Genomic DNA, 18,346 nt, shown 5'->3' with positions numbered 1-18,346 from the left:
GTTGAAAGTAGCTGGGTACATCTACAATTCTTCAATTATATCTCCTCCAGACTGAATGAGAGTATTAAGAGCTACGCTGAAGTTACCCAGGAGATGTAAAAAGCTTGCAGCACCTGGTATTTCCAGGAGGTCACCCATCCAATTACTAACCAGGCCCTGCCCAGTTTTTCTTCCGAGATCTGACGAGATCTTGCGTCTTCAGGACGGTGTGGCCTCAAGCCAAGAGGCCTGGCTGCATGATGTCTCTTAAAGGCTGGCGGATATTGACGGAACTTCCAGAAAAAATAATAAAGAAAAAGAGAAATGGAGGGAAAAATATCAGTGCAGCAATGGGTGTTGAAAGTAGCCGGGTACGTGTACAATACTTCAATTATATCTCCTCCAGACAGAAAGAGAGTATTAAGAGCTACGATAAACTTACCCAGCAGACGTAAAAAGCTTGCAGCACCTGGTATTTCCAGGAGGTCTCCCATCCAAGTACTGACCAGGCCCTGCCCCGTTAGCTTCCGAGATTTGACGAGATCGGGCGCGTTCAGGACGGTGTGGCCGCAAGCCAAGAGGCCTGGCTGCATGATGTCTCTTAAAGGCTGGCGGGTATTGACGGAACTTCCAGCAAAAAAAAAAAAAATGGAAAATGGAGGGAAAAGTATCAGTGCAGCAAAGGCTGTTGAAAGTAGCCGGGTACGTGTACAATACTTCAATTATATCTCCTCCAGACAGATAGAGAGTATTAAGAGCTACGATGAAGTTTCCCAGGAGACGTAAAAAGCTTGCAGCACCAGGTATTTCCAGGAGGTCTCCCATCCAAGTACTGACCAGGCCCTGCCCCGTTTAGCTTCCGAGATCTGACGAGATCGGGCGTGTTCAGGACGGTGTGGCCGCAAGCCAAGAGGCCTGGCTGCATGATGTCTCTTAAAGGCTGGCGTATATTGACGGAACTTCCAGCAAAAAATAAAAAATAAATAAATAGAAAAATGGAGGGAAAAATATCAGTGCAGGACACGGTGTTGAAAGTAGCCGGGTACATGTACAATTCTTCAATTATATCTCCTCCAGACTGAATGAGAGTATTATGAGCTACGCTGAAGTTACCCAGGAGATGTAAAAAGCTTGCAGCACCTGGTATTTCCAGGAGGTCACCCATCCAATTACTGACCAGGCCCTGCCCAGTTTTTCTTCCGAGATCTGACGAGATCTTGCGTCTTCAGGACGGTGTGGCCTCAAGCCAAGAGGCCTGGCTGCATGATGTCTCTTAAAGGCTGGCGGGTATTGACGGAACTTCCAGCAAAAAAAAAAGAAAAAAGAAAAATGGAGGGAAAAATATCAGTGCAGCAAAGGGTTTTGAAAGTAGCCGGGTACGTGTACAATTCTTCAATAATATCTCCTACAGACTGAAAGAGAGTATTAAGAGCTACGATGAAGTTACCCAGGAGACGTAAAAAGCTTGCAGCAGCTGGTATTTCTAGGAGGTCTCCCATCCAAGTACTGACCAGGCCCTGCCCCGTTTAGCTTCCGAGATCTGACGAGATCGGGCGTGTTCAGGACGGTGTGGCCGCAAGCCAAGAGGCCTGGCTGCATGATGTCTCTTAAAGGCTGGCGGGTATTGACGGAACTTCCAGCAGAAAATAAAAAATAAATAAATAGAAAAATGGAGGGAAAAATATCAGTGCAGGACACGGTGTTGAAAGTAGCTGGGTACATCTACAATTCTTCAATTATATCTCCTCCAGACTGAATGAGAGTATTAAGAGCTACGCTGAAGTTACCCAGGAGATGTAAAAAGCTTGCAGCACCTTGTATTTCCAGGAGGTCACCCATCCAATTACTAACCAGGCCCTGCCCAGTTTTTCTTCCGAGATCTGACGAGATCTTGCGTCTTCAGGACGGTGTGGCCTCAAGCCAAGAGGCCTGGCTGCATGATGTCTCTTAAAGGCTGGCGGATATTGACGGAACTTCCAGAAAAAATAATAAAGAAAAAGAGAAATGGAGGGAAAAATATCAGTGCAGCAATGGGTGTTGAAAGTAGCCGGGTACGTGTACAATACTTCAATTATATCTCCTCCAGACAGAAAGAGAGTATTAAGAGCTACGATAAACTTACCCAGCAGACGTAAAAAGCTTGCAGCACCTGGTATTTCCAGGAGGTCTCCCATCCAAGTACTGACCAGGCCCTGCCCCGTTAGCTTCCGAGATTTGACGAGATCGGGCGCGTTCAGGACGGTGTGGCCGCAAGCCAAGAGGCCTGGCTGCATGATGTCTCTTAAAGGCTGGCGGGTATTGACGGAACTTCCAGCAAAAAAAAAAAAAAAAAAAAATGGAAAATGGAGGGAAAAGTATCAGTGCAGCAAAGGCTGTTGAAAGTAGCCGGGTACGTGTACAATACTTCAATTATATCTCCTCCAGACAGATAGAGAGTATTAAGAGCTACGATAAAGTTACCCAGGAGACGTAAAAGCTTGCAGCACCAGGTATTTCCAGGAGGTCTCACATTCAAGTACTGACCAGGTCCTGCCCCGTTTAGCTTCCGAGATCTGACGAGATCGGGCGCGTTCAGGACGGTGTGGCCGCAAGCCGAGATGTCTGGCTGCATGATGTCTCTTAAAGGCTGGCGGGTATTGACGGAACTTCCAGCAAAAAATAAAAAATAAATAAATAGAAAAATGGAGGGAAAAATATCAGTGCAGGACAGGGTGTTGAAAGTAGCCGGGTACATGTACAATTCTTCAATTATATCTCCTCCAGACTGAATGAGAGTATTAAGAGCTACGCTGAAGTTACCCAGGAAATGTAAAAAGCTTGCAGCACCTGGTATTTCCAGGAGGTCACCCATCCAATTACTGACCAGGCCCTGCCCAGTTTTTCTTCCGAGATCTGACGAGATCTTGCGTCTTCAGGACGGTGTGGCCTCAAGCCAAGAGGCCTGGAAGCATGATGTCTCTTAAAGGCTGGCGGGTATCAACGGAACTGCCAGCAAAAAAAAAAAAAGAAAAATAGAGGGAAAAATATCAGTGCAGGACAGGGTGTTGAAAGTAGCCGGGTACATGTACAATTCTTCAATTATATCTCCTCCAGACTGAATGAGAGAATTAAGAGCTACGATAAAGTTACCCAGGAGACGTAAAAGCTTACAGCACCAGGTATTTCCAGGAGGTCTCCCATCCAAGTACTGACCAGGCCCTGCCCCACTCAGTTTCCGAGATCTTACGAGATCGGACGCGTTCAGGACGGTGTGGCCGCAAGCCGAGATGCCTGGCTGCATGATGTCTCTTAAAGGCTGGCGGGTATTGACGGAACTGCCAGCAAAAAAAAAAAGAGAAATGGAGGGAAAAATACCAGTGCAGCAAAGGACGATGAAAGTAGCCGGGTACGTGTACAATTTCTCAATTATATCTCCTCCAGACAGATAGAGAGTATTAAGAGCTACGATGAAGTTTCCCAGGAGACGTAAAAAGTTTGCAGCACCTCGTATTTCCAGAAGGTAACCCATAAAAGTACTGACCAGGCCCTGCCCCGTTTAAATTCCGAGATCTGACGAGATCGGGCGCGTTCAGGACGGTGTGGCCGCAAGCCGAGACGCCTGGCTGCATGATGTCTCTTAATGGCTGGCGGGTATTGACGGAACTTCCAGCAAAAAAAAAAAAAAAAAAAAAAAGAAAAAGAAAAATGGAGGGAAAAATATCAGTGCAGTAATGGGTTTTGAAAGTAGCCGGGTACGTGTACAATTCTTCAATTATATCTCCTCCAGACAGAAAGAGAGTATTAAGAGCTACGATAAAGTTACCCAGGAGACGTAAAAGCTTGCAGCACCAGGTATTTCCAGGAGGTCTCACATTCATGTACCGACCAGGTCCTGCCAAGTTTAGCTTCCAAGATCTGACGAGATCGGGCGAGTTCAGGATGTCGTGGCCGCAAGCCGAGACGCCTGGCTGCATGATGTCTCTTAAAGGCTGGCGGGTATTGACGGAATTTCCAGCAAAAAAAAAAAAAAAAAATAGAAAAATGGAGGGAAAAATATCAGTGCAGGACAGGGTGTTGAAAGTAGCCGGGTACATGTACAATTCTTCAATTATATCTCCTCCAGACTGAATGAGAGTATTAAGAGCTACACTGAAGTTACCCAGGAGATGTAAAAAGCTTGCAGCACCTGGTATTTCCAGGAGGTCACCCATCCAATTACTGACCAGGCCCTGCCCAGTTTTTCTTCCGAGATCTGACGAGATCTTGCGTCTTCAGGACGGTGTGGCCTCAAGCCAAGAGGCCTGGCTGCATGATGTCTCTTAAAGGCTGGCGGGTATCAACGGAACTGCCAGCAAAAAAAAAAAAGAAAAATAGAGGGAAAAATATCAGTGCAGGACAGGGTGTTGAAAGTAGCCGGGTACATGTACAATTCTTCAATTATATCTCCTCCAGACTGAATGAGAGAATTAAGAGCTACGATAAAGTTACCCAGGAGACGTAAAAGCTTGCAGCACCAGGTATTTCCAGGAGGTCTCCCATCCAAGTACTGACCAGGTCCTGCCCCGTTTAGCTTCCGAGATCTTACAAGATCGGGCGCGTTCAGGACGGTGTGGCCGCAAGCCGAGAGGCCTGGCTGCATGATGTCTCTTAAAGGTTGGCGGGTATTGACGGAACTTCCAGCAAAAAAAAAAAAAAAAAAAAAGAAAAATGGATGGAAAAATATCAGTGCAGCAAAGGATGTTGACAGTAGCTGGGTACGTGTACAATACTTCAATTATATCTCCTCCAGACAGATAGAGAGTATTAAGAGCTATGATAAAGTTACCCAGGAGACGTAAAAGCTTGCAGCACCAGGTATTTCCAGGAGGTCTCACATTCATGTACTGACCAGGTCCTGCCCCGTTCAGCTTCCGAGATCTGACGAGATCGGGCGCGTTCAGGATGGTGTGGCCGCAAGCCGAGATGTCTGGCTGCATGATGTCTCTTAAAGGTTGGCGGGTATTGACGGAATTTCCAGCAAAAAAAAAAAAAAAAAAGAAAAATGGATGGAAAAATATCAGTGCAGCAAAGGGTGTTGACAGTAGCCGGGTACGTGTACAATTCTTCAATTATATCTTCTCCAGACAGAAAGAGAGTATTAAGAGCTACGATGAAGTTCCCCAGGAGACGTAAAAAGCTGGCTGCACCTGGTATTTCCAGGAGGTCTCACATTTAAGTACTGACCAGGTCCTGCCCCGTTTAGCTTCCGAGATCTGACGAGATCGGGCGCGTTCAAGATGGTGTGGCCGCAAGCCGAGATGCCTGGCTGCATGATGTCTCTTAAAGGCTGGCGGGTATTGACGGAATTTCCAGCAAAAAAAAAAAAAAATAAATAGAAAAATGGAGGGAAAAATATCAGTGCAGGAAAGGGTGTTGAAAGTAGCCGGGTACGTGTACAATTCTTCAATTATGTCTTCTCCAGACAGAAAGAGAGTATTAAGAGCTACGATGAAGTTCCCCAGGAGACGTTAAAAGCTGGCAGCACCTGGTATTTCCAGGAGATCTCCCATCCAAGTACTGACCAGGCCCTGCCCCGTTTAGTTTCCGAGATCTGACGAGATCGGGCGCGTTCAGGACGGTGTGGCCACAAGCCAAGAGGCCTGGCTGCATGATGTCTCTTAAAGACTGACGGGTATTGACGGAACTTCCAGCAAAAAAAAAATGGATAAAGAAAAATGGAGGGAAAAATATCAGTGCAGCAATGGGTGTTGAAAGTAGCCGGGTACGTGTACATTACTTCAATTATATCTCCTCCAGACAGAAAGAGAGTATTAAGAGCTACGATGAACTCACCTAAAGGATTATTAGGAACACCATTCTAATACTGTGTTTGACCCCCTTTCGCCTTCAGAACTGCTTTAATTCTACGTGGCATTGCTTCAACAAGGTGCTGAAAGCATTCTTTAGAAATGTTGGCCCATATTGATAGGATAGCATCTTGCAGTTGATGGAGATTTGTGGGATGCACATCCAGGGCACGAAGCTCCCGTTCCACCACATCCCAAAGATGCTCTATTGGGTTGAGATCTGGTGACTGTGGGGGCCAGTTTAGTACAGTGAACTCATTGTCATGTTCAAGAAACCAATTTGAAATGATTCGACCTTTGTGACATGGTGCATTATCCTGCTGGAAGTAGCCATCAGAGGATGGGTACATGGTGGTCAAAAAGGGATGGACATGGTCAGAAACAATGCTCAGGTAGGCCGTAGCATTTAAACGATGCCCAATTGGCACTAAGGGGCCTAAAGTGTGCCAAGAAGACATCCCCCACACCATTACACCACCACCACCAGCCTGCACAGTGGTAACAAGACATGATGGATCCATGTTCTCATTCTGTTTACGCCAAATTCTGACTCTACCATCTGAATGTCTCACCTCTTTTTCCTATTTGTAGTGGAGATGAGTGGTACCCGGTGGGGTCTTCTGCTGTTGTAGCCCATCCGCCTCAAGGTTGTACGTGTTGTGGCTTCACAAATGCTTTGCTGCATACCTTGTTTGTAACGAGTGGTTATTTCAGTCAAAGTTGCTCTTCTATCAGCTTGAATCAGTCGGCCCACTCTCCTCTGACCTCTAGCATCAACAAGGCATTTTCGCCCACAGGACTGCCGCATACTGGATGTTTTTCCCTTTTCACACCATTCTTTGTAAACCCTAGAAATGGTTGTGCGTGAAAATCCCAGTAACTGAGCAGATTGTGAAATACTCAGACCGGCCCGTCTGGCACCAACAACCATGCCACGCTCAAAATTGCTTAAATCACCTTTCATTCCCATTCAGACATTCAGTTTGGAGTTCAGGAGATTGTCTTGACCAGGACCACACCCCTAAATGCATTGAAGCAACTGCCATGTGATTGGTTGATTAGATAATTGCATTAATGAGAAATTGAACAGGTGTTCCTAATAATCCTTTAGGTGAGTGCATATGTATGTATGTGTATGTATGTCCAATTGCTTTGACAATACAAATGAAATGAATTGAGAGAGAGAGAGAGAGAGAGAGAGAGAGAGAGAGAGGAATATGAGCTCCTAAAAAACATTTGTTTTTATACATAAGCGGATTTAATTTGTGATTTACAAATGAATATATAGCACTATAAACATACACAGAAGACATGGAATAGAAATTCAGAAGAAAAAGTATTAAAAAAATAATAATTTTAAGAGAAACACAAAAAGAAGAAAGCAGAGAGACAGTTCAGGAAGAAAAGTCAGAAAAGAAAAGCTGAAGACAAGAATTGGAGGTAAGAGACAAATAATTAAACAAAAAAATATGTATTAATAAAATAAATAAGCATTCTCAGTAGTTGACTCAGCCAATGAAAATGCAGAGCTCCGATTTGAATAGAGTGACAGTAGGAGAGAGCCCAACTGCCACTGAGACTGATAGAAATCTATCGAACAGCAGTCTGACTGCAGAGCTGCCTTTTGAAATCCGATACCCTGAAGACATTCGCTCTGCACAGGCTAAGAAGGACTACAAACAAGCTGTGATGAGAGCATCTCCTTAGACCCTCATCCTAGACTACACCGGTAAAGGAGAAAACAGGGTCAAGAACAATCTACTGTTCTACACCGCCTTTCACAAAACCCTGTGCCAGACATACCCCAATAACAACAAGAGGGGCATTAGCAGAGGCAGGCAGATCTCAGTGCTGGTAGAGAAAGACACAGACAGTGTGATGCTCACTTTTAATGTATACCACAACGGGACCATCATGGTGCAGGGCAGCGAGAGCAGCCTGGACCAATTAGCTCTCGGCTTCCACACCTCAAAGCAGCAGACTGAGGTAGAGAAACAAGAGCCAGAGCCGGCCACCCTGCAGTCTGCCCCCAGCCACACGGAGCCAGACAGTGCCCCATCTCCCACAGACTGCCCCCCTGTCTCCCCAAAACTCTCCAGCAACATTAAAACACTAAAGGAATGCCTATCAGTGCTGGAGCTGGAGTTTGCGGAGTTCAGGGAGCAGACCTTGAGCACCCTGGCCCAGACCTCCTTGTGCGATCAGCTCCGGGATGAGATGCACAGACTAAAGATGCAGCACAAGGCTGAGATCCATGAGCTGAGAGCAGCAGTGAGAGACCTGGAGGAGCAGAGCCAAACCCTGAGGACGGAGCTGCGCAGAGCGAGGGAGGAGCTGACCAGGACACCCCAGCACAGCCAGCTAAGGAGCCTGCAGAGCCAGCTGGAGGAGCTAAGAGAGGAGCTACACATCACTGGAGCACAGAGACTGCACTGCACTGACCCCACAACACCTCCAACCCCTGACGCACCCACTGATCCACCCACACTCCCCACCACTCCTGACACACCCACTATCACCAGACCTGCCACTAATACACAACCCCCTGAAACGCCACTCCCCCAAAACACACCCGCTGCCCCCACCACTCCCGACGCAAACCCGGAGTGGCAGGTCAACGCAGAGGTGGTCATTCTGAGCGAATCCAATGGGAAGTTCCTGGTTGAGAGGCGCCTCTTCCCTGGGCGAAAAGTGAAAAAGCTTTGGTGCTCCACAGCACAGAGAGCCCTGGAGCTGCTCTCCAAGAGGAGGCTTTGCCAAGTCAAACACATCCTCATCCACACCGGCACTAACGACCTGAGTGCCCGCAGGGGCGATGTGGCCTCAGCCCTGAGACAGGTAGCAACGAAAGCCACAGAGGAATTCCCAACTGCCAAAATTTCCATCTCCACACTGCTGCCCCGCACAGACGTGCCCCTGCACATCATCCAGGCCATCAACGCAGAAGTGTCCCGAAGATGTGCCCTCCTCCCCAACGTCCACCTGGCACACCACTGAGACATCCAGCCACATCACCTGTATGACCACGTCCACCTCAACAAGACGGGTGTGAGGATCATCTCAAAGGTCCTCAAGGACACAACCCTGGGCCGAAACCCCACACACCCCCACCTCGAGACCAGGAGCAAACCCCCCAGCCCCCGGCCACATCCCCAGCCACCGGCTCCACCCCAGCCCCAGCCCCTGAGACCCCGCGGCCCCATTCCCCACCCCCCCATCCCCAGAGGGCCCGTCCAGCACAGCAGAGCGGACAGCCGGGGACCAGCACAGCCACACAGCCACGCAGCAGCGGCTTCCAGAGCCTGGAGGCCCGATGCTGCCCAGCTGGCCCAGATAAGGCAACTCCTCAGTGTCATCTGTTCCACACTGCTGAGTTAACTGAGCCTCAACACACATATATATGGTTGTGGAGATGGAGAGTAAGAAAAAATGTGATTTAATTATTCTGATATTTTGATGCAAAGATAAAATCTTTGAGTGATTATTATGTATATCCATATATAATTATTAATAGTAATATAATATCAGTTGTAGACCACAAATTAAACTTTCTTATGTAGAAGAGACAAGTATAATAAAATATATTAACATGTCCTTTAAAATAAGCAGTTGGAATATGCAGGGTTTACGCTCCTCAACTTTTGGAATGAAGAGCACAGGCCCTGAACTGATCAACACTGTAAATAGTTCAGATGTTTTCATTCTTGTAGAGACTTGGTGCTGTGCAGATATGTCTATACACTGGATGGATACAATGGATACAGGGAGCTGATTGTGCCCTCCTATAAAAAACCCAAAGTCAGGTGTGGCAGGGCCTCGTGGGGGATTATCGTGTGGTACAGGGAGGAGCTCCGAGCAGCCCTATGCCCAGTACAGAGAGGAGACACACACCTGTGGATGAAAATCAGAAAAGACACCCTACAAAATAACACAGATATATACCTATGTGCAATTTATATGCCACCCGCAGACTCCCCCTACTATAATGAGGAAGGCTTTCATGAGCTTCAAAACGAAATCTGCCACTTCCAGACCCTGGGCTCTGTACTGCTGTGTGGCGATCTCAATGCCAGGACTGGCAGAGAGATGGACTACATCAATACAGAGGGGAACACACACCTGTTCGGAGACTCCCCGCTGTGCCACACACACACCTCCACACTGACACAGCCACGACAGCGTGGTAAACAAGAGCAGGAAGCAAGTAGTGCGCCTATGTAAAAGCCTGGGTCTATATATCATCAATGGCAGGACCAGGGGGTACTCTCTGGGGAGATTCACATACTGCTCGGCTCTGGGCAGCAGTGTGGTGGACTACGCCATAACTGACCTGGACCCACAAGCCAACAATGCGTTTATAGTCAGACAACAATCTCCACTATCAGACCACAGCCAAATAACACTTTACCTAAAAAGATCAGCGCAGCCACAAGTCAGAGCCAAACTTCCCACTAAACTGGTCTCCCTGCCACCCAGTTAGAGATGGTCAGAGCCCAGCACAGAGAACTACACAAGAGCCCTGAATAGTGATGAGATTGAAAACATGTTAGACAGATATCAATCCTCACACTATCAAATAAACCAAAACGGAATAAACTCAGCCACCAAAACACTGAATGAAATATTTGAGAGACTGGCTTTAAAATCAAACATTAAAACAATTAAAAACCAAAATATGAAATCGTCTAAAAGAAAAAAAGAACAGTGGTGTGACCAGGAGTGTGAAACTTCTAGGAAACACCTGAGACATCTCTCCAACACTAAACACAGAGAGCCCGACAACCAGGAGGCTCGCCTCAGCTACTGCCAGGCCCTGCGGCACTACAAGCAACTCCTCAGTAAGAAAAAAGACCACTATATGGGCAGAATAAATACCCCAAAAACAAAAAATGAAATACCAATTCAAAATGGAGAAATCTGGAAAACACACTTTGAAAAACTTTACCAAAATGTTGAAAACAATCCAAAGCCAGAACAGGTTAAAATATTAAAAAACCTAAATAAATTGGAAGAAATCATTAAGAATAACCAAAATCCCTTAGATAACCCATTTACAATACAGGAACTAAAACATCAACTCAAAATCCTCAAACCCAGGAAAGCCAGCGGCCCCGACAGCATCAGCCCTGAGATGCTGAAGCACAGCAGCCCGCAGCTGCAGGAGGCTCTGCTCAAACTCTTTAACCTGGTGCTGAGAGCCGGGTGTTTCCCTGAGGTCGGGAATCAAGGATTGATCACCCCGATTTTTAAAAGTGGAGACAAATTAGACCCCAATAACTACTGGGGCAGCTGTGTGAGCAGTAACCTGGGGAAGGTGTTCTGCAGTATCATCAACGCCCAGATACTGGCCTTCCTTACCAAGCACAGTGTCCTGAATAAGAGTCAGATTGGCTTCCTACCAAAACACCGCACAACCGATCATATTTACACTCTACACACCCTCATAAATAAATATACCCAAAACAATAAAGGAAAAATATTTGCCTGTTTTGTAGACTTTAGAAAGGCATTTGACTCAATCTGGCACAAGGGATTATTTTATAAACTTCTACAGAGTGGTGTAGGGGGTAAAGTTTATGACATCATTAAATCAATGTATTCTGAAAACAAATGCGGAGTTCAAATTGGCAACTCAAGAACAGAGTTCTTCACTCAGGGGCGGGGAGTGAGACAGGGCTGCAGTCTGAGTCCAACACTGTTCAACATCTACATCATCGAGTTGGCCACAGTGTTGGAGCAGTCTGACGCCCGCAGCCTAACTCTCCATGACACAGAGATCAAGTTCCTGCTCTACGCAGACAACCTGGTGCTGCTGTCGCCCACAGAGCAGGGGCTTCAGCAGAACCTGGCGCTGCTAGAGCAGTACTGTCAGAAATGGGCCCTGGCAGTCAATCTGGACAAGACCAGAGTTATGGTTTTCCAGAAAAAAGCCCCATCTCAGGGAAACAGGTACCGCTTCACTCTGGGCAGCACTGGATTAGAGCACTGCACCAGATACAACTACCTTGGCCTGACCATCAGTGCGTCAGGGAGCTTCAGCCTGGCTATAAACGCATTAAAAGACAAGGCACGCCGGGCATTTTATGCCATAAAGACACAATTTGGGAAAACAACAATACCAATAACTATTTGGATTAAAATATTAAACTCCATCATCCAACCAATCCTGCTATATGGGAGCGAAGTGTGGGGTCCCCTCATGAACCTCAATAACAACAATTGGGACAAAAGCCCCATGGAAATATTCCACCTAGAATTTAATAAAAACATCTTACACGTACACAGAAACGCCCCCATGGCTCTGAGGCTCACAGAGCCCGAACACACAATGACCAAAACAACAACAATTGGGAAAATTGACATGTACCTGAAAAGCAAATACACAAAAGATTAGAGACACGAATTAGAATTACAAAACAAATTGGAATGCTACCGGGCCCTGAATAGAAACATTACATTGGCTGAATACTTAAAAATCCAAAATATAAAAGAGAGACAAAATCTAACTAAATACAGGCTCAGTGACCACAGCCTCGCCATTGAAAAAGGCCGCTACAGAAAATTCTGGGTTGCCAGAGAAGAGCGGCTGTGCAGCCAGTGTGACCTAGGGGAGGTCGAAACACAGGCGCATTTCCTGCTGTCCTGCCCTAAATACACAAAAATCAGGGAGACATACTTTAAAATATTAAAAATGCATATCCCTGAGTTCAGCATGATCCCCGATTGCTGCAAACTCCCCGTCCTGCTGGGAGAGGAGGAGCGCACTGCCTTCTTAGCAGCGCAATATGTATCCACCTGCCACAGCCTGCGAGACAGTGTGTAGACACCAGCCTGTGGCACTCCATTTGCAAAACAAAATAAAAACAGTGATTTTTCTGATGTCATGACACAAATTTTGATACAAACAACAAATATGGTTTATATCCTACTTAATTTTATTTCAATGTGTACTATATTTGTTCCACTGAATCTTGTATTGCAATGTTTTGTCTTGATTGATAGAACATTTGTATCTGCTTTGGCAATATTGTGATAGATCATGCCAATAAAGCACCTTTGAATTGAATTGAAATGAATTGACAGACAGACAGACACACGCACACACACACACACAGAGCCAGCCAGCCAGACAGCCAGCCAGCTCAGCCATGACATCACGAGCCTCTCTCAGCTGACTGCTATGACATCACAGAGCACGTACATTCCGTTGCTTGCCGTCTGTCAACCACTCAGTCACTGCCAGCCAGACTGGCTGGCTGGCTGGATGGGGGGGCTGCTTGCTGCTGCTGCGTATCTTAGCAAGCTAATTTGCCTGACCGGCCTTCCTACTCCTATTCCCAAATGCCCACCTAAGCCCGATCTACTGTTCACCTGGATCACAGCTCCGCCCCAACAAGGCAGATCCTCCCAAAAATGGTACAAACTGATCCACGTTCCCCTCCACGGAAAGCTTTAGCCCAAAATAAGGGACACATTCTGTAACAACATAACGAATGCCCACCCAACCTGTGACAAAACTGAGAAAAAAGAAAAACGCTCAGTCCTCCTGGAGGAGGGACACACAGCCACCCTGGCTGCCCAATATGTCAGCGCCTACCACAGCCTGAGGGACACAGTGACACACGAGCACCGGCTGTAAATATAATGTAAATACTCGTTTGTAATGCATGTCATTGTATTTCAAAAAGGAATCTGGAAATAGTAAACCTATTTTCTTTATTTGAATGTATTAAAGATCACATTTTATTACATTTTCTTTTTCTGTACTTCATTACATTATATTGAGATTCATAATTCTATTATTTATTTTCCGTATGTATGTATGTATGTATTATTGTATGGAAGGAAAGTTAGAAATTATTTTCTCAAACCTGTTTTTCTCTCTTGTATACTTAAGAAAGATAAGGTCAAGCTAGAAGGTCAGGAGGCCATAAGGTAGTTTGATTTCTGTTTGTTATTTACGATGAGAACCTTGGAGACAATGTCAAACGGTATGACCTACGTGCCTGTTCCTTAAAACCATGTGTAGATCTATGAACTCTGTTCTATAATGAAATATGTTCTGCTTAGTTAGCCTTTAAGATAACATAGTAATGATTTTCTAGCATGTATGTATGTATGTATGTATGTATGTCCAATTGCTTTGACAATACAAATGAATTGAATTGAGAGGGAGAGAGAGAGAGAGAGAGAGACAGACAGACAGACAGACTGACAAACACAAACAGACACACACACACACACACACAGCCAGCCAGCCAGCCAGCCAGCCAGCTCAGCGATGACATCACAAGCCTCTCTCAGCTGACTGCTATGACATCACAGAGCATGAACATTCCGTTGCTTGCCGTCTGTCAACCACTCAGTCACTGCCAGCCAGACTGGCTGGCTGGCTGGATGGGGGGGCTGCTTGCTGCTGCTGTGCAACTTAGCAAGCTTATTTGCTTGACCGGCCTTCCTACTCCTCTGCCCACATGCCCACCTATGCCCGATCTGCTGTTCACCTGGATCACAGCTCCGCCCCAACAAGGCAGATCCTCCCAAAAATGGTACAAACTGATCCACGTTCCCCTCCACAGAAAGCTTTAGCCCAAAATAAGGGACACATTCTGCCCAATATGTCAGCGCCAACCACAGCCTGAGGGACACAGTGACACACGAGCACCGGCTGTAAATATAATGTAAATACTCGTTTGTAATGCATGTCATTGTATTTCAAAAAGGAATCTGGAAATGGTATACCTATTTTCTTTATTTGGATGTATTAAAGATCACATTTTATTATTTTCTTTTTCTGTACTTCATTACATTATATTGAGATTCATAATTCTATTATTTATTTTCCATATGTATGTATGTATGTATTATTGTATGGAAGGAAAGTTAGAAATGATTTTCTCAAACCTGTTTTTCTCTCTTGTATACTTAAGAAAGATAAGGTCAAGCTAGAAGGTCAGGAGGCCATAAGGTAGTTTGATTTCTGTTTGTTATTTACGATGAGAACCTTGGAGACAATGTCAAACGGTATGACCTACGTGCCTGTTCCTTAAAACCATGTGTAGATCTATGAACTCTGTTCTATAATGAAATATGTTCTGCTTAGTTAGCCTTTAAGATAACATAGTAATGATTTTCTAGCATGTATGTATGTATGTATGTATGTATGTCCAATTGCTTTGACAATACAAATGAATTGAATTGAGAGGGAGAGAGAGAGAGAGAGAGAGAGACAGACAGACAGACAGACTGACAAACACAAACAGACACACACACACACACACACACACACACACACAGACACACACACAGCCAGCCAGCCAGCCAGCCAGCCAGCTCAGCGATGACATCACAAGCCTCTCACAGCTGACTGCTATGACATCACAGAGCATGAACATTCCGTTGCTTGCCGTCTGTCAACCACTCAGTCACTGCCAGCCAGACTGGCTGGCTGGCTGGATGGGGGGGCTGCTTGCTGCTGCTGTGTACCTTAGCAAGCTTATTTGCTTGACCGGCCTTCCTACTCCTCTGCCCACATGCCCACCTATGCCCGATCTGCTGTTCACCTGGATCACAGCTCCGCCCCAACAAGGCAGATCCTCCCAAAAATGGTACAAACTGATCCACGTTCCCCTCCACAGAAAGCTTTAGCCCAAAATAAGGGACACATTCTGCCCAATATGTCAGCGCCAACCACAGCCTGAGGGACACAGTGACACACGAGCACCGGCTGTAAATATAATGTAAATACTCGTTTGTAATGCATGTCATTGTATTTCAAAAAAGGAATCTGGAAATGGTATACCTATTTTCTTTATTTGTATGTATTAAAGATCACATTTTATTACATTTTCTTTTTCTGTACTTCATTACATCTTATTGTGATTCATAATTCTATTATTTATTTTCCGTGTATATGTATGTATGTATGTATTGTGACAAACCAAGGGGCAGGGTCATACATGGCAGATATGTCAGGCCAGGTCTGCTGCAAGGTGTGTACTCTAGGGTAGAATACCGACCCTAGGCAACTACACTCCCCAGAAACCCTCAGGCAGCCATTCTAGCACCTAATGTGGTCACTTGGTGTTACTTCCTCAATTATTCACCAGGTATATAAGGCGGGCCTGAGAGAGAGAGAAGTGAGAGACAATAGGGTGAGTTATCTGGCAAACAGAGGTAGCTCATAAGGAGAAAGCCAAGACTTATTTATTCCAGACTTTGTTTAAAATAGAATGATTATGTAAGATTAGTTACAACTCCAGTGTGAGTTAGGTTTTGTTTTCAGATTTGTTTTGTTTGAAGTAAACATACAGGCACAGCCCTGTATTTGCAACCTCCTCCCTGGGTCATGACTGGTTTTTACTCCTAAGAAGATCACAGAGAAGACCCGCACATGTGTACAGCCAAGGCGTTTTGTCACATTTGGTGTAGAATGCGGGCAGCACCTCATGAAACCCAGACTGGCTGAGTGAATTTTTTTATCCCAAAAAAAAAAAACTACAGGCTGTAATAGCCCAACAGGAAGCGACCAGGGTGCAGCAGGTGGCTCACCAGGATGCTATGCGGATGCATCAGGAAGCACAGCAGGTCCAGCATGATACAAATAAAATGTTTAGAGAAGAGCAGGAAAAGGTGACTAAAGAGCTGAAAGAGAGTGTTGAAGCACTTGCAACCAGGATTGGGCCACAGGGGGCTGCAACCCATTCCACTCCCCGCACCAATCACTTTCTGCAGAAAATGACAAAACAGGACGATGTTGAGGCCTTCCTTATGACCTTTGAGAGGACAGCGGAAAGAGGGATGGCCAAAAGATTCCTGGGCAGGGCTTGTGGCACCTTATCTGGCAGGGGATGCACAGAAAGCGTACTTTGATCTGGAGCTGAAGGACGCCCAGGACTATGATAAATTGAAAGCGGAGATAATGACCCGATTGGGCGTGACCACCGCAGTGAGGGCACATCGGTTTCAGCAGTGGGCCTACCAACCAGGACAACCAATCCGAACGCAGATGTTTGATATGATCCATCTGGCCAGGAAATGGCTACAGCCAGAGGTCCATTCATCAGCCGAGGTGGTGGAGGCCATAGTCCTTGACAACTACCAACGCTGTTTGCCCAAGGACGTTCGACGCTGGGTTGGCCAGAATGAGGTGCTGTCCGCTGACACCTTGGTGGCCATTGTAGAGCGGTTCTATACAGCCGGAGCAGCAGAGCATGTACCGGAGGTTAAAAACTCGTTCCCCAGGCCATGACGAACCAGCGGACCGGGTAAGATGGTTCCAAAGTACTCTGGGAAACATGACGCGCTGGGTTGGAAGAAAAGAGCAAGACTGGGGGGGGCAAAGGTGGGGCCTAAAGCCGAGACTAAGGGTTATAGGGGGTCACCATCACAACCAATTGTCTGCTACAATTGTGACAAAGTAGGACATATTGCGGCCCACTGCCCAGGTAGAGAGGAACCAATGCAATGTAATGTGTGTGATATGGGGAAAGAGAAACCGGTATTTTATGCCTGCCCTGTTGGGACGGATGTTTTCATAGGCGGAGTACCTAATCCAAAACACATGTGTACAGTGATAGTCGATGAGAAAGAAGTGGCTGCTCTACTCGACTCTGGCAGTATGGTTACACTGGTCACAGAAAAATTAGTAGCGACCAACAAGCTGGATAGACATCAGGAGCTCAGTATCACATGCACACATGGTGACACACGCCCCTATCCCACAGCCCTTGTAAACATACAGACAGAGGCCGGGAAACTAGATTACGAAGTCGGTGTGGTACCCAACATGCCATATGATGTGATACTGGGACGATATTTTCCTAATTTTGGAAAACTAGATAGAAAACATAGTAAATTGGAAATGCACACTGAAAACTGTAAGCCAGAAGTTGCCTCGATCCCACAACTAGAGCTAAAAGTAGACCTGGTTCCAGTTGAGTCGACAGTGAAGGTTTTGGTTGGGGAAAATTAAACTGAAAACATAGGGGTGGAATGTAGTGACGTAGATGACCCTATGGAGGGTGAGGAACCCAGCACTAGCAGGGTGGGTGAGAATCCATTCATAGAGACCCCTGAAGCTGACAATGTAGAAGTGTCAGTGTTAGAGGGACTCCCCACTGATTTTGGCAGCGCACAGGTGCGAGATCTCACTCTACACTATGCTAAAGAAAATGTGAAGGTAGTAAATGGGACCCCTATGACTACTGCAGAACCGCCAACAGCTTATCCTTATTTTATGGTAAAAAATGACCTATTGTACCGTGTAAATAAGATAGGGGTGGACATTGTGGAGCAATTGCTAGTTCCCACCCCATTCAGACGAACAGTTCTCAATCTGGCACATGGGCATATCCTGGGGGGACATCTGGGGATGGACAAAACCAAGGATAGACTCCTGAGGAGGTTTTACTGGCCAGGCGTACATGCAGACGTGACAGAACATTGTAGCTCATGTCCTGAATGTCAACTACATGCTCCTAAACCAGCCTTCAGAAGCCCATCATAGAGACCCCCTTTGCTAGGATAGCTATGGATGTGGT

The 18,346-nt window shown here is 46.1% G+C and overlaps 2 non-coding genes and 14 pseudogenes across 2 annotated transcripts; all 16 read right to left on the bottom strand.

The window, feature by feature from the left end:
- Positions 1 to 101: 101 nt before the first annotated feature.
- LOC136734406 (uncharacterized) lies at positions 102 to 220 on the bottom strand (annotated as a pseudogene).
- A 216-nt stretch (positions 221 to 436) lies between these two features.
- Positions 437 to 554, bottom strand: LOC136734210 (uncharacterized; annotated as a pseudogene).
- A 213-nt stretch (positions 555 to 767) lies between these two features.
- Positions 768 to 886, bottom strand: LOC136734432 (5S ribosomal RNA). Its single transcript, XR_010810497.1, has one exon. It is a non-coding gene; the product is annotated as a 5S ribosomal RNA (ribosomal RNA).
- A 221-nt stretch (positions 887 to 1,107) lies between these two features.
- LOC136734470 (uncharacterized) lies at positions 1,108 to 1,226 on the bottom strand (annotated as a pseudogene).
- A 215-nt stretch (positions 1,227 to 1,441) lies between these two features.
- LOC136734148 (uncharacterized) lies at positions 1,442 to 1,560 on the bottom strand (annotated as a pseudogene).
- A 221-nt stretch (positions 1,561 to 1,781) lies between these two features.
- Positions 1,782 to 1,900, bottom strand: LOC136733894 (uncharacterized; annotated as a pseudogene).
- Positions 1,901 to 2,116: 216 nt separating this feature from the next.
- Positions 2,117 to 2,234, bottom strand: LOC136734208 (uncharacterized; annotated as a pseudogene).
- A 219-nt stretch (positions 2,235 to 2,453) lies between these two features.
- On the bottom strand, positions 2,454 to 2,572 carry LOC136734154 (uncharacterized; annotated as a pseudogene).
- A 221-nt stretch (positions 2,573 to 2,793) lies between these two features.
- LOC136734469 (uncharacterized) lies at positions 2,794 to 2,912 on the bottom strand (annotated as a pseudogene).
- A 210-nt stretch (positions 2,913 to 3,122) lies between these two features.
- On the bottom strand, positions 3,123 to 3,241 carry LOC136734391 (uncharacterized; annotated as a pseudogene).
- Positions 3,242 to 3,450: 209 nt separating this feature from the next.
- LOC136734370 (uncharacterized) lies at positions 3,451 to 3,569 on the bottom strand (annotated as a pseudogene).
- A 563-nt stretch (positions 3,570 to 4,132) lies between these two features.
- LOC136734468 (uncharacterized) lies at positions 4,133 to 4,251 on the bottom strand (annotated as a pseudogene).
- Positions 4,252 to 4,460: 209 nt separating this feature from the next.
- LOC136734085 (5S ribosomal RNA) lies at positions 4,461 to 4,579 on the bottom strand. The gene has a single exon (XR_010810463.1). It is a non-coding gene; the product is annotated as a 5S ribosomal RNA (ribosomal RNA).
- A 218-nt stretch (positions 4,580 to 4,797) lies between these two features.
- On the bottom strand, positions 4,798 to 4,916 carry LOC136734378 (uncharacterized; annotated as a pseudogene).
- A 216-nt stretch (positions 4,917 to 5,132) lies between these two features.
- Positions 5,133 to 5,251, bottom strand: LOC136734405 (uncharacterized; annotated as a pseudogene).
- A 219-nt stretch (positions 5,252 to 5,470) lies between these two features.
- Positions 5,471 to 5,589, bottom strand: LOC136734228 (uncharacterized; annotated as a pseudogene).
- Positions 5,590 to 18,346: the final 12,757 nt, after the last annotated feature.

Source organism: Amia ocellicauda, unplaced genomic scaffold (assembly GCF_036373705.1).
Source record: "Amia ocellicauda isolate fAmiCal2 unplaced genomic scaffold, fAmiCal2.hap1 HAP1_SCAFFOLD_38, whole genome shotgun sequence".
NCBI classification, from domain to species: Eukaryota; Metazoa; Chordata; class Actinopteri; order Amiiformes; family Amiidae; genus Amia; species Amia ocellicauda.
This window is presented reverse-complemented; position numbering and strand designations above follow the sequence as displayed.